The sequence below is a fragment of the Struthio camelus genome, chromosome 12 (assembly GCF_040807025.1).
Source record: "Struthio camelus isolate bStrCam1 chromosome 12, bStrCam1.hap1, whole genome shotgun sequence".
Taxonomy (NCBI): domain Eukaryota; kingdom Metazoa; phylum Chordata; class Aves; order Struthioniformes; family Struthionidae; genus Struthio; species Struthio camelus.
The window spans coordinates 26054004-26066310 of record NC_090953.1 but is presented as its reverse complement, the minus strand read 5'-3'; the positions used below and the strand labels follow the sequence as shown (position 1 = coordinate 26066310).

At 54.7% G+C, this 12307-nt stretch overlaps 2 non-coding genes across 2 annotated transcripts; one reads left to right on the top strand and one right to left on the bottom strand.

Moving 5' to 3' along the window:
* The first annotated feature begins 10061 nt into the window (after positions 1 to 10061).
* TRNAH-GUG (transfer RNA histidin (anticodon GUG)) lies at positions 10062 to 10133 on the top strand. Its single transcript has one exon. It is a non-coding gene; the product is annotated as a tRNA-His (tRNA).
* An 869-nt stretch (positions 10134 to 11002) lies between these two features.
* TRNAH-GUG (transfer RNA histidin (anticodon GUG)) lies at positions 11003 to 11074 on the bottom strand. Its single transcript has one exon. It is a non-coding gene; the product is annotated as a tRNA-His (tRNA).
* Positions 11075 to 12307: the final 1233 nt, after the last annotated feature.

Below are 12307 nucleotides of genomic sequence, written 5' to 3'. Positions count from 1 at the left end.
GCCCCAAGGAAGGAGCGAAGGACAGCACAGGAGCTGCTGGTCACACAGTCTTAAATCGGGAGGAGAGCAACCAGTGGCTGCATAGAAGTGGTCTTCGGCTCTTTCCCTTGGACAGGTGAGGCAGTAGGCTTGCGCAGTGGCCAGCAGGGATTCATAGGCTGTAGGTCCACATGCAGGAGCTCTGTTCCCACCCTCCTCTATCTCAGGAGGGCCCAGCAGCTCTTCTATGTCGTCTCTGGGCTGAAGCTCACAGCATGGCCCTTTCTCTCCCCAAAGGCAGCAATTGCTGCTCGCCTGGGTAAACACTTCCCGGGCAGGTCTGAGCACGCACCAGATAGAAGAAGCCAGAGAAAGTCTTCCAGGCTCCTGCCAGCCCAGCAGAGAGCTCTGCGTGTCCTTAGCCTTCGTTTGTCCTCCAGGAGCAGCAACAGTCCTAAACGTGAGGAGCCGCTTTGGCTGCCCTGAATTCCCTGTGCTCCCACCACCACATCCACAGCCAGGGCTGGGAGCCCTTTTGTGCACCCCAGGCCAGGAACAGGACGTGAGCCCTTCCCTCAGGCCTAGGAGGGCCTAGGTCATGTGTCCCTGGTAAACGTTCCCTTCCGGTTGGTTTAACCCTGGGCTGTGTGGACACAGCCTGGACTGCCCCCGAGGAATATTAGCCAGCAGAGGCCTGGATTTAGTGCCCATTTCTCATGACCAGGGATTTTGGTGCCTCAAAGGAAAGCATCTCTGCTCCAGCACACTCTGGAGGAGGTGCTGTAAGAGGATTCACCTACAGGGGATGTGGGGGCCGAGTTTAACATTTGACACATTTGCCATCATGTCACTTCGGCCAGGCTCTGGCTCGGCGGCTACCCCTGACTCCAGCATCATCCCTGGCTTGCAGGGGAGCATGCAGCATTGCCAGATGCTTCTTTTGCAGCTTCAAATAAAAGCCATCCACTGTCCCTAGGAGTTCAGAAATGTCTATGGCCTCTCCAGCCCCTTCCCTCCTTGGGAGCAACCTACATAAACTCTGCTGTGCAGCACAGGCAGGGACTCAGAGCATGTTACGCGTGCTGGCCACACACAGCCTTCCTCAAGATCTGGGTGCAGGAGGAGATATGAGGACTGGAAGGTCACAACTGTGACATCAAAACTACTTGCAAAGAGAGAGCCAGGGAACTGCAGACTGATAAACGACACATCTGTTCTGTGCAAATGAACAAAAACTGGCATAAGGAGTAGGAAACTGGCATCATTAGGGGACAGATGGATAAATATGACATATTGGGAAGGAGTCAGCACAGCTCTTTTAAAGGGAATTTCTGCCTTCCAAAGGCAGTGGCTTTCTTGGAAGGAGCCAACGGGCATCTGAGGGTGATCCAGCAGAGAAAGGTCACTTGCATTGCCACAAACAAGTTTTCTGATGAGTGGAGGGGTCGTTGGAGAAGCGACAAAACTTGCTGATAATACTGAGTTGTTCTGGATACTGGAGATGAGTGCTAAGACTTGCAGGAGGGCTTTAAGAGGCTGAGAGACTTGGCAATAAAATGAGATGAAATCCAAAGTTGGGGAAGAGATGCACATGGGGAAATCAAGCCCAACCTCATGCCTGAAGTGATGGCCTCTGAGACCTGGAGCTCTGACAGTCTGTGAAAATGTCACCTCTGCACTCGGCGGAGGTGAAAACTGCAATTTGCAGTAGAAAACGTTAAATAGAGACCACGTCAGAGGCATTGGGTCAATCCCAGCTACTTACACTCACGGGCTGTGCACAGTCCTTGCGCCCTCATACCGAGGGTATGGCAAAGCTGGAACAAACTCAGAGAAGGGTGATGGAACGATCAAAGGTCTGGAACGGCTTCTGCACATGCTCTGTCTGATAGACTGGGGCTCTTCAGTATGGAAAAGAGACAGCCAGGGGCATGGGACAGAAATTTGCGTGGCTGGAGAGAGTGGGGTTAAATAGCCTGGTAGATCAGGGAGAAACAGCCAAGAGAAAGTGGCTCTGTGCATGGCGGGCAGTGGTGCTCCCTGCCACAGGATGCTGCAGGTGCTACATAGTTGAGGAGTAAGATTGGACAAACCACAGGAAGAAATCCATCAAGTGTTGCAAAATACAAAGACTCCCTGATTGGCACAAGGAGCCTTGCAATTATTTAGAGGCAGGGATTGTGTCCAGGGGAAATGTTGCTACGCATTTGCCTCAGGCAAACATCAAAGACCAGGCAGTGGGTGAGATGGAACAGTCTCACCAAAGCAGCTGCCCACATGCGGTGATATTGCTCCCAGATACATCATGCAGGCAGCATCTTTTGGTTCAGGAAGTCACTCCCAGGCCTGCGGTGTCCCTCTTCCAGCAGCCCACTGTCCACACACTGAGCACGTTCCCCTGACAGGCGCACCAAAGCAATTGGGAGCCTGCAAGCTTTGTTGATCGCATTCAGATTTCCCAGCTCCTATCAGACTGGAAGGAAGTGGGGTGTATCTGCATGGAGCAGCCATGCCCGCACATACTAGCTCAACGCTAGGTGCCCTAGGCAGGGCAGGGGACAAACTGGCACAGAAGAGAGAAGCACTGGCACAAGATGCTCTGCAGCCCCAGCTTGCTGCAACAAGCTGTACAGGGGCGGCAGGAGCCAAAGCCAAGTGATACGCTGGGGGAAAGCAACACACGTGGAGCATGAAGCCCAGCTCAGAAGCCTGGGGTGAATGGTGGGGCCAGAGGGGCACCTGGACAACATGGGCCAGCATCGAGTCCTATACAGACGTGACACATTGCTCCTCCCAAGCAACACAAACTAGGACATTTCTGTTTCTAATAATGCTTGCACAAGCGATGCGGATCCAGGTTTTCTAAGGGTGTTCAGTCCACTCAGATGCTGTCTGTCCAGACACACAGGATATGCCCAAAGCATGTGTGTTTACCAAGTGAAGCAAATTCTTGCAGACATTTTTTGCAGCTTCTCGATCTTTCTGTCGAAAGAAATCATTATGCAGTTGATAATATAATTGAAACTATGCTAACTGGCCAAAAGAAGACAGGACAACTTGTTAACAGACATCTGCCAGCTTGGAGCCAGATACATGGGTTGTCACCCCCGCCATACCAAGCACCCTTTCTGCCTCTGCTCTCAGCACCGACAACCCTCTTCATGTCTATGACCCTGAGCGTCACAACTGCTCTCTGGTGTGATCTGTTATCTCATTAACACTTGACGAGGTGTGAAGAGCTGTGGGGAACTCATTTCCACAAATCCAGGTCCAACACCCTGGAAATTGCCAGCAAGAGAGCTGGGTGACAGATATGAGAAAAAATTACTCCAGGACTGACACACTGAGCATGAGAAAAGCCTCTTTCACTGGCAAACACCAGGTATGGGTTTGAGGGAAATTTCCAAACGGCCGCTGCATAAACTCTTGGGGGTTATTTTCTTCTGTAAAATCATTTTGCACGTGCTCAGAGCCCCACAGAACTCAAACTGCACTCAGTGCCCAAGGGGACAGGGGAGCCAAGCAGCTCCGCAGCTGGCGTGGGTATTTCCCCGGCAAAACCAGACTTGCGGCAGGGGAACCTCGAGCTAGATGCTGGCTTGGTGATGATAACCATATTATATCATGCAAAGTGCGCAGCCTCATTCAGTCACCCCCTTTCACACTGTCCCCAGTCAGGCTGACCCTTTCAGGACTCCAGCAGTAGCACAATTCAAACCCTCCCCAGGGAGGAACAGCTGCATCTGCAGGGTATTATTTGAGCTGCAAAGACATAGCAGCTTCCGCGTGGCATCAGATGCCCGAATTCCTCCTCTGAACGAACAAAGGAAGCGGGACCAGCTGGGAGAGCGCGGATCTGAACTCAATGGCAAGCGGTAAAGTGGAATTGATTGGAGCCGCCTGCGCTCATCGATCTGAGGCAGAGCAAACTAAGGAGCTGGAGCATTTGCAGCTCAATCAGAGCAACGTGCTGGTTGGATGCCTGTGCTCTGGGGCTGGTGGGGGACCTGCGAGCCCCAGGACAGTGTTAATGGTGGGTTTGATTAATCCAGCTGCAATATCCTTCCCCAGACAGGCACTCACTGGGGCTCTGCATGGCCTCAGGGCTGTAAGCCACCAACTTGCATCCTCCCTACATCACTAAAAAGGACACTCACGGACCATCAGGAGGATGGGTATGGAGGACAAGAGCAAAACAGGGACTGTTCCCCCAGGTAGAGGGGAAACAAGTACTTTTGCCAACAGCATTCACCCCAGTTCAGCTCAGTATCTCCAAAACAGACAGGAGGCAGAAAATGAAGGTGAATTTAGAGCAGGGGCAAGTCGTGCCAGGCAGGTTGCCTGGCAGCATGCGGCTGCCTGTTTTCTGCCCGCTCAGCATCACAGAGCAGGGTTAAGAGGTGGCTGTGTGCAGGCTATAAATTCCTGCTGCTGGAGGAGGCTCCCGCTTGTCTCGCAGACAAAGGCAGAGCGAGGGCTCAGGGCTGGCAGCTGCAACGAGACAGAGCAGATACAAACAAGTGACAGCATTCATGTAGGGCAGGGAGACAGGCAGCACAGCAGCTTGCTCTCAGCTGGGACACTTTTATCACATCCCAGCTTCAGCTGCATGCTGGACCCATAGGGAAAGGGCCAAGGGGCTGCTCTGGGCTTTGTGCTCCCTGCTGGTTGGATGAGAGAGCTTTGGCGATCCCTCACATTTTAGGGACTGTTTTCCTTGATCTCTGGGTGTCAGAGCGAGGCAAGGAGATCCCAAAACACGACAGAGCAAAACATTAATCTATTGTAGCCTGTTTGTCCTACATAGCACTGGTGGACTGGAAAATGCCCTTAGAAGCCTGAGCTGTAGGAAAACCAGGACCATCTCATGCACTGTTTTGGGCTCATAAAGCTGCTAAAGAGCATCACAGCTGAAAATTGAAGGGCTCATGTTAAGAAATGCCTGAGTCCTTCTCGTTCAGTCCTTGGCACACATCTCATGAGCTAGAAGGTGGATGGTGGAGACAGCCACATCGGGTTGCTTGTAACCCCCTCCCAGCCCAGATGTGCTGTCCTTCATCCCCCGTCCCAGCTAATCCCTCGCCTCTAATATCATCCCCAGGACTTATTCCTTAGCCTGCCCTTCCTTCTGCATTGGCCCAGCAGGCCAGGCAGGGGTGTCCGGGACAGCAGGGATGCTGTGCAGTTTAGGGGGAGGCATGGGAGGACATGCACAGGAAAAAAGCAGGATCACAAGCCACCTCTCACACTGACTCCACTTCTCTCCCCTGCAGAGGAACCAGGGTTTCCTCCTCCACATACCACAACCTCACCAACATCATTTTAGTGCTAGACAACAATTCATTTTTTCCAAAGCCTCATTTGCAGAAAGGATTCAAGTATTAATTTTACACACCTGTACAGGCACGTGCAGCTGAAGACACTGGACCCTGGCTGCTTCATGGTTTAGGGGAAAACTAGGCAAATCCATGGGGAAAAAAAAAAATCTTTGAGGGCTAAATGCAGGGAATCCACATTTGGCTCAGAAATCTTTGAGCTGCAACTGGTGGGAGGCCAGGAGAGTACTGGAAAACTTGGATATTGCATTCTTCCCTAGAAGAATAAAGCATCCCATGCTTGCAGATATGGGACAGTGGGCTAGACGGTGTAACTCAGTGGGGATGTGCTGATGTTCTTAGCAAGGAAGGTGGGCTTTCAGCAGCAGAGAAAATTGCAAGTTGAATGTATGGCCTTTGAATACCCGGAAATGACAGTGCGGGCCTGCATCAGCGCACAATTTTATATCACCAGTAAAACATGCAGCACCTACTCGCAGTGCTGGCATCCCTTATGCCTCCCCAGGCACCAGCTCTGCTCCCCTGGCTGTTTTAGAGATCTGAGTCAGAGTCAGGACGAAAAGAGGCAGAAGTGCAGTTCACTGCCTCCTATCTGACTCCTTGAGGTAGGGAAAGGAGGCTGGGGGCTGCCCAGCAAGGGAACAGCCGGTGAGGGGCAGAGCAGCTGAGAAAGCTACAGAGTGATGAATTGCTCTTGTCCCTGTGCCAGCTGGAAGATTTATGTTTGTGCCATAGAGTGGCAACGTCTGGGCCCAGCAGCACTTTCTGCCTGGCTGCACCGGTGTTTCGACATTGCAGACACCTCTAAAATCCTGTCAGACACAAACCACAGGCATCAAGAGGGCTCAGAGAAAAGCTACCAAGAGACACAGTGAGGTGGGAAGAGCAAAGGTGCCTGCCTGGAGCAGCCACCCTGCTCAGATGCTGAGCAAAGCCCAAAGGGATCGGATCATCCATCAGGCATTTCCCCAAAACTACCCATTCCTTTTCCACCACGCTGCGTGAATGCAGCGAATCCTGGCAGGGCTGAACCATTTGGGCCAGACCAGCAAAGTACTGTGAACCAGACCCTGCCATGAAAGGCTATTCTGGGCCCTGACAACATAGCACAATTTCATTAGGAGTGATCGTATCCAATTTCCAGCTCAGCACTCCACTTGCTGGGCGACACAGCCCATGAGTAGGAAGCTGGGCGGGCATGCAGCTGCCGCAAGCATGGGACCACCACCTCTGGTGACTGGTGGCAGCGGCTTCATGCTTCCTTTTCCATACCAGCAAAGCCCCCGGCACTTATCTCTGTCTCCACTCACCACCTCCCTGCTTGCTTCCATGTTCAGCGGATTCCTCCTTATCACTACAGCGTTTATCTCATTCATGCCTGTTGCAACAGTTGAGATCATTGTTATTCTGTTGGCTTCCCCCTTCCAGAAAGGTCTGTGGAGCATCCGAAACACTAACCCTGCTGCCTTCTCCCTGACCACAGGAGATCCTGCACCCATGCACACTACCTGTGCAGTGTCCAGTGCACACCCATGCAAACATGAGCCCTGGCACTGTACCAGGCCAGGGTAGGCCAGGAAAGTGGGATCAAGACCATGGTGGACACCAAGTTCATGGGTCCTACTCTCCCTGTCTATATGAGTCCCCAGGTAGGAATTCCCTGGTCACTGTGGGCATCGCCCTAGGTTCTCTGTCCCCTCCAGGCATGGGCAGCATGCCCTGTGAGAGGTACTCCACATCTTGGCGCTGTCCCACCTTCTCCCTTCGTTGCTTCTTCACCACCATCGCATTGCACTGACACAATGCAGCAATTGCACAGGATGGTGCATGGGAGCAAGCTGGTGACATGGTGGATCTGGGCTTCTCCTTGCTCACTGACCGGTCACACAGCCCAGCTCAGCGGCAGTTGTGCCACCACCAGCTTAGCGTGGAGGAAGGCACAAGTGGCCGAGGCAGGGCACGAGGCAGGACAAAGACTTCTTCCCCCTTCACAAGGTCATGCCTTGAGTTTCAGAGGGGTGTGATGACCCCCATCTCTATGGCTCACCTACCCTGACTTCTGTGGATGTCTGCTGTGGTCTGCTCTCTCTCCTCAGCTCAGTCCATAGGCTCAGGGTAGCGTTAAACTCCCTGCACATGTGAGCAGTTTTGCCAGTGACACTGCACCCACTTTGGGTCCAGTATGAGGGCAAAGATGGTGACAAGGTTGGCCATGCCTGGACAACAGCAGCATCCCCACAGCTCGGTGGGAGGGGACAGACCAGGACTGGCTGAGGGCAAACAAGGGAGGGAGAAGGGCAGCACTGCGGCAGAAGGCCAGTGCCAAAAGCCACCATACACCCAGGTCATTCAAAGATGCCACCAAAGAGACCCTATTCCACCATCTCCTGGGTAGCCTGGTTTGATGGCATGGAGAGCATCTCCCATTGCAAAGGCCACCACCGTTGCTGAGGGACCACCATGCACACCAGGGCACAGGAGATGTCAACAGCGAAGAGGCCAAGGGGAGGAAGAGGTGGCCACAGAGAAAGAGAAGCCACAAAAGGCCTGTTCTGCCTTCCTCCATCACTCCAAGCTTTTTTGGGTTGGATATAAGCAAGATGAAGAGCTCAGGGTGGCAGGAGCTGCTCCTTTGGGTGCAGTGTGCCCCACTGGGCATCTCTGGTCCCCACAGGCAGCCTGTGGGGCCTACACAGGCTAAGGAAATACTAATGATGCAGCCTAAGGAGATACTGCTTCTCACAGCTGTAGCCAGCCTCTGCATCACTTGCTGTTTTGGCACCCATCACTACGCCCCAGTTCTCACCTCCCATGGGATGCAAGTCTCATTAGAACCTTGTTTTTACTAAATTTCTCCTGAATTGAATATTATGGATGGGGATAAAGCTGGGAAATGCTCCAGGATCAGCAAAGACAGCAGCCTGGCTGGAGGGTAATAAGACAACAACACTTGACCGAGTAGTCAAGGTGCACAAGGCCTTCCTCAGGTTTGTCCCAAGCTTCAGCAAGGCTCTCGCACATTTAGGATTCACAGACTGCAGCCGATGTACAGGAACAGATGTGGCATATACACATACCCTTGCACAGATAGCATTGCGGCAGGAGACCTGCGGCAGGACCTCTTCCAGCACCCCCTCACACTTGCCAAAAATGCAGGGGTGCTAACAGCCACATATATGAGGATGAATAATGAGGATGGTGTGCACATAGAAAGCAGGGGTTTCTGCAAACAGCTCTTCTTGTGACACAGCACAGAGAGGTATGAATCATCAGGCCATTTGAGTGCTCTGAAGTGGCAAGATTAAATGGAACTTGCTCTAAAAATGTTGTATACAAAGAAATCCTTTTGATCTCAGGCATTCTGAATTCTTTGCATAGCTGTGAAAATAAAATGGCCTTTCATACTTACTCAAAGCTCTGTAATAATCAGCAATAGTGGTAAGAACAAAGAGTCGTTAACACTACCAATGTATATGTTTCACCAGGGTAGAAACACAGGAACCCCAGCATAGACTGATTTCTGCCATTCCCTGTTTTCCACCACAAAGACAAATTCATCTTTAATCCCTTGTTTTCCTTTTCGAGTTCTTATACACCATCCTGGCCTGCTGAGCACTCCCAGCACCTTCTGGGAAAGCAGCAGTTAATGGTGCACTAAGGATTGCCATGAGAAATACCCACAGGGTTTAGAGTTGGGGTTGTGGTCAGGCAAAACAGCTAGGGTCAAGGTCAGGGTTAGGGATAAGGTCAGGGTGAGTGTTATGATCAGGAACAACAGTAGGGATAGGGTCAGGTTTAGAGTCAGGGTCAGGGACACGGTGAGCCTTAGGGACAGGGGCTATGATCAAAAGACAGGACCAGCATGAGAGTTTAGAGTCAGGGTTAGGGATAAGGTGAAGGTTAGAATAAGGGACAGGGTTAGCATGACAGTTTGGAGCTGGGGCCAAAAACAATGACGGTGAGAGATCGCATTAGGATCAGGGCTTAGAGGCAGGGTTAAAACCCGGGTTAGGGTGAGGATAGGGATCAGAGACAGGGTCAGAATTGGGGTTAGGACCAGGGACAGATAGGGTCAGGATCTGGGTTTGGAGCTGGCATCGGGCAGAGTTAAGACCAGGGGTTAGAGGCAGTGTTAGGGTCGGGGTTAGGACCGGGGTCAGCATTTGGAGTGGGGCGAGGCACAGTTAGGATCAGGAATAGGGTTAGACTGGGACAGGATGGGGGCTGAGCGTCGGGCCAGTGAAGAAGGCCGGGGTCAGGCCAGGGCTGGGATGGCGGTTCAGAGCCAGGGTTAGGGCTGGGCCCACAGTCAGGATCAGGGCCCTGACGGCCCTCAGAACAGGACCTCCCTCACGTTGCGCAGGACTGAGCTGAGCTGAGGGTCGGGTCAGGCCGGAGCGGCAGCTCCGCACCGGGGGGCGGGCCGGGACCGGGGCCGGGGCCGGCAGCGCCCTGCGGGGACCCAGCGGCCGCCCGCTCCCGCCCGTGCGCTGAGGCGGCGGGAGGGCACCGAGCCGCGCACGCGCACACAGCCGCCGGGGGGGGGGGGGGCGGGAATCCGCCACGCTCCTACCGCGTCGCCATGGAAACGCCGCACGGCCTTGGCAACGCGTATTCCTCACCATCGGGGAGGGCCTCGAGTTGCCGCCCCGCCCCACGCATGCGCCACGTCGCGCCGTGAGCTCACCCGCCGCCTGCCCCTAACAGCGCGCGCGCCGCCGCCGCGCCCCAGAGCCCTCGTAGCGCGCCGTGATCGTATAGTGGTTAGTACTCTGCGTTGTGGCCGCAGCAACCTCGGTTCGAATCCGAGTCACGGCATCGCCCCCCGGGCGGTCGCACGGCATCCGGGCTCTCCTTTTTTTTTTCTTTTTTTTTCTTTTTTTTTTCCCCTCCTTTTTTTCAAACACTTCCGCTTCGTTCCACTTTTCAGATTATTCCCTTTGTCTCCCGGCACCCCAGGAGAGTGCCTGGGCTGGGCAACTTGTAGTTGCCTGCAGGGGGAGGCCTCGGGCGAGGTGTGTTCCCCTCCTCCCCAGCACACTCTGACCGGTTGGCAGCACCCAAGCCTGTAGCGTGAGCCATGCTCACAGGCACAGCAGGTGCCCTGGGATGGACCCCCGCACCGGGGCGCCTGGACATTCAGGTACCCAGGTGGTGGCCTCAGCTCTCCTGCAGCCCCAGGGTGCAGCTGCATCCAGGGTGCATCCCTTGTGGGATGGAGGCCGTTCCCCATGCTGGCAGCCAGCCCCCCTCTGGGGACACAGCTCCCAAGGGTGCCTGCACATCTCTGTGTGGTGCCCAGGAGCCTGCCTGGGTGGCCGAAGTGGCTTCCCCCATGACGCTCATGTGAAGGCAGACCCAGCAAGGAGGCTCTCCATGCCCCAGCCCTGCCTGACCACAGGCGCTGGGGTACGGCTCGCTGCAGGCCTGCTCGGGCATTCCCAGCCTTTTGGAGCACAGGGCCCCATCACCTCTCCACTTCCGGAGGCAGATGTGGAGGTGTGGTGCCACCAGGATCGGCGGGCTGTCCCTGACGCTGCCCCCCGGGAGCAAGAGGCGTTTTGCAGGGCTGGTGAAAAGACAAAGGGAATAATCTGAAAAGTGGAACGAAGCGAAGTGTTTGAAAAAAAGGAGGGGAAAAAAAAAAAAAGGAGAGCCCGGATGCCGTGCGACCGCCCGGGGGGCGATGCCGTGACTCGGATTCGAACCGAGGTTGCTGCGGCCACAACGCAGAGTACTAACCACTATACGATCACGGCGCGCTACGAGGGCTCTAGGGCGCGGCGGCGGCGCGCGCGCTGTTAGGGGCAGGCGGCGGGTGAGCTCACGGCGCGACGTGGCGCACGCGTGGGGCGGGGCCGTACTGCCGCTTCGGACGCTGCGCCGGGCTCTGAGCGGCCTGTGCGCGACCCGCGCGTGCTTTGCGCGGCCGGGGCTGCGCTCGCGGGCGCGGAGGCTCGTGCAAGCACGAACAGTTCACAGGCGCTGCCGGCCCGGAGTGCATGAGCCACGCCTGGTTTGAACAAGCCGTGCTGGATTTGCTTCAGCAGTGCCAGGTTTGCCCAGGCACTCCAAAGTGTTGCACGAGCCCTGCTCAAGCAGTGCCCGGTTTACGCGAGGAGTTCACAAGTGTCCTGTGAGCTGTGTCCAGAATGCACAAGCAGTTCTCAAGCGTCGCACAAGCCCTGCACGAAACATTGTCTCCTCAATGCATGACATTTGCATGAGACATGCCAATTTTGCATGTGCCCTGGCAAAGTTCACACACGTTGCAGTTCACATGCATTGCATGAGCTGTCCCTAGGCTATGCAAGAGCTGCGCAAGCAGCATCTCATTTGCACAAGTAGGTCACAAGCACTGTGAGCCATGCCTGGGCTGCATGAGCCCTGTACAAGCTGTGCCCAGGCTGCATGCAGTGAGCATGGGCAGCATCTGGTTCACACGAGCAGTTCACAAGCGTTGCACAAGCTTTGCAGAAGCTGTTCTACATGTGCACAAGCAGTTCTCAAGTGTGTGAGCCAATGCAAACAGTTGTAATGTGCACATGAAATACAGCTAAAGTCTCCTGAGCGGGTCTTGTGCCAGATAGGTGCAAAATCCCTGTCATTGCTTGGGATCCCCAGGTGCAAAAATCCCCGTACGAGAGGCCAATCAGCCCCGGCGTTACCGGCGCAGCAGGCTGGTACCAACTTGGTGCGTGCATGTGGGCATGTGGCTCCCACCAGCCCGCATGAATATGAGGTTTCTGACAAGTGCTCACACATGGGGAATTCTTGCAGCGCCCGGTGCATGAGGGCTGTTTTGTTCGCAGAGGCCACGTCCATCCCATGCTGTTTGAGGGGGAAGAGCGCCAGGCTGGGACGGGCAGCTCAGCCGGCCTGACTGCTCCGTGGCGGCCAGCATTAGCAGACCCACCACCGCTCGGGCCTTTGCGCCACCGTGGTTTCGGCAGCCGCACAGACACCGCTCTTTTCCTGGGAAGCATTTCCCA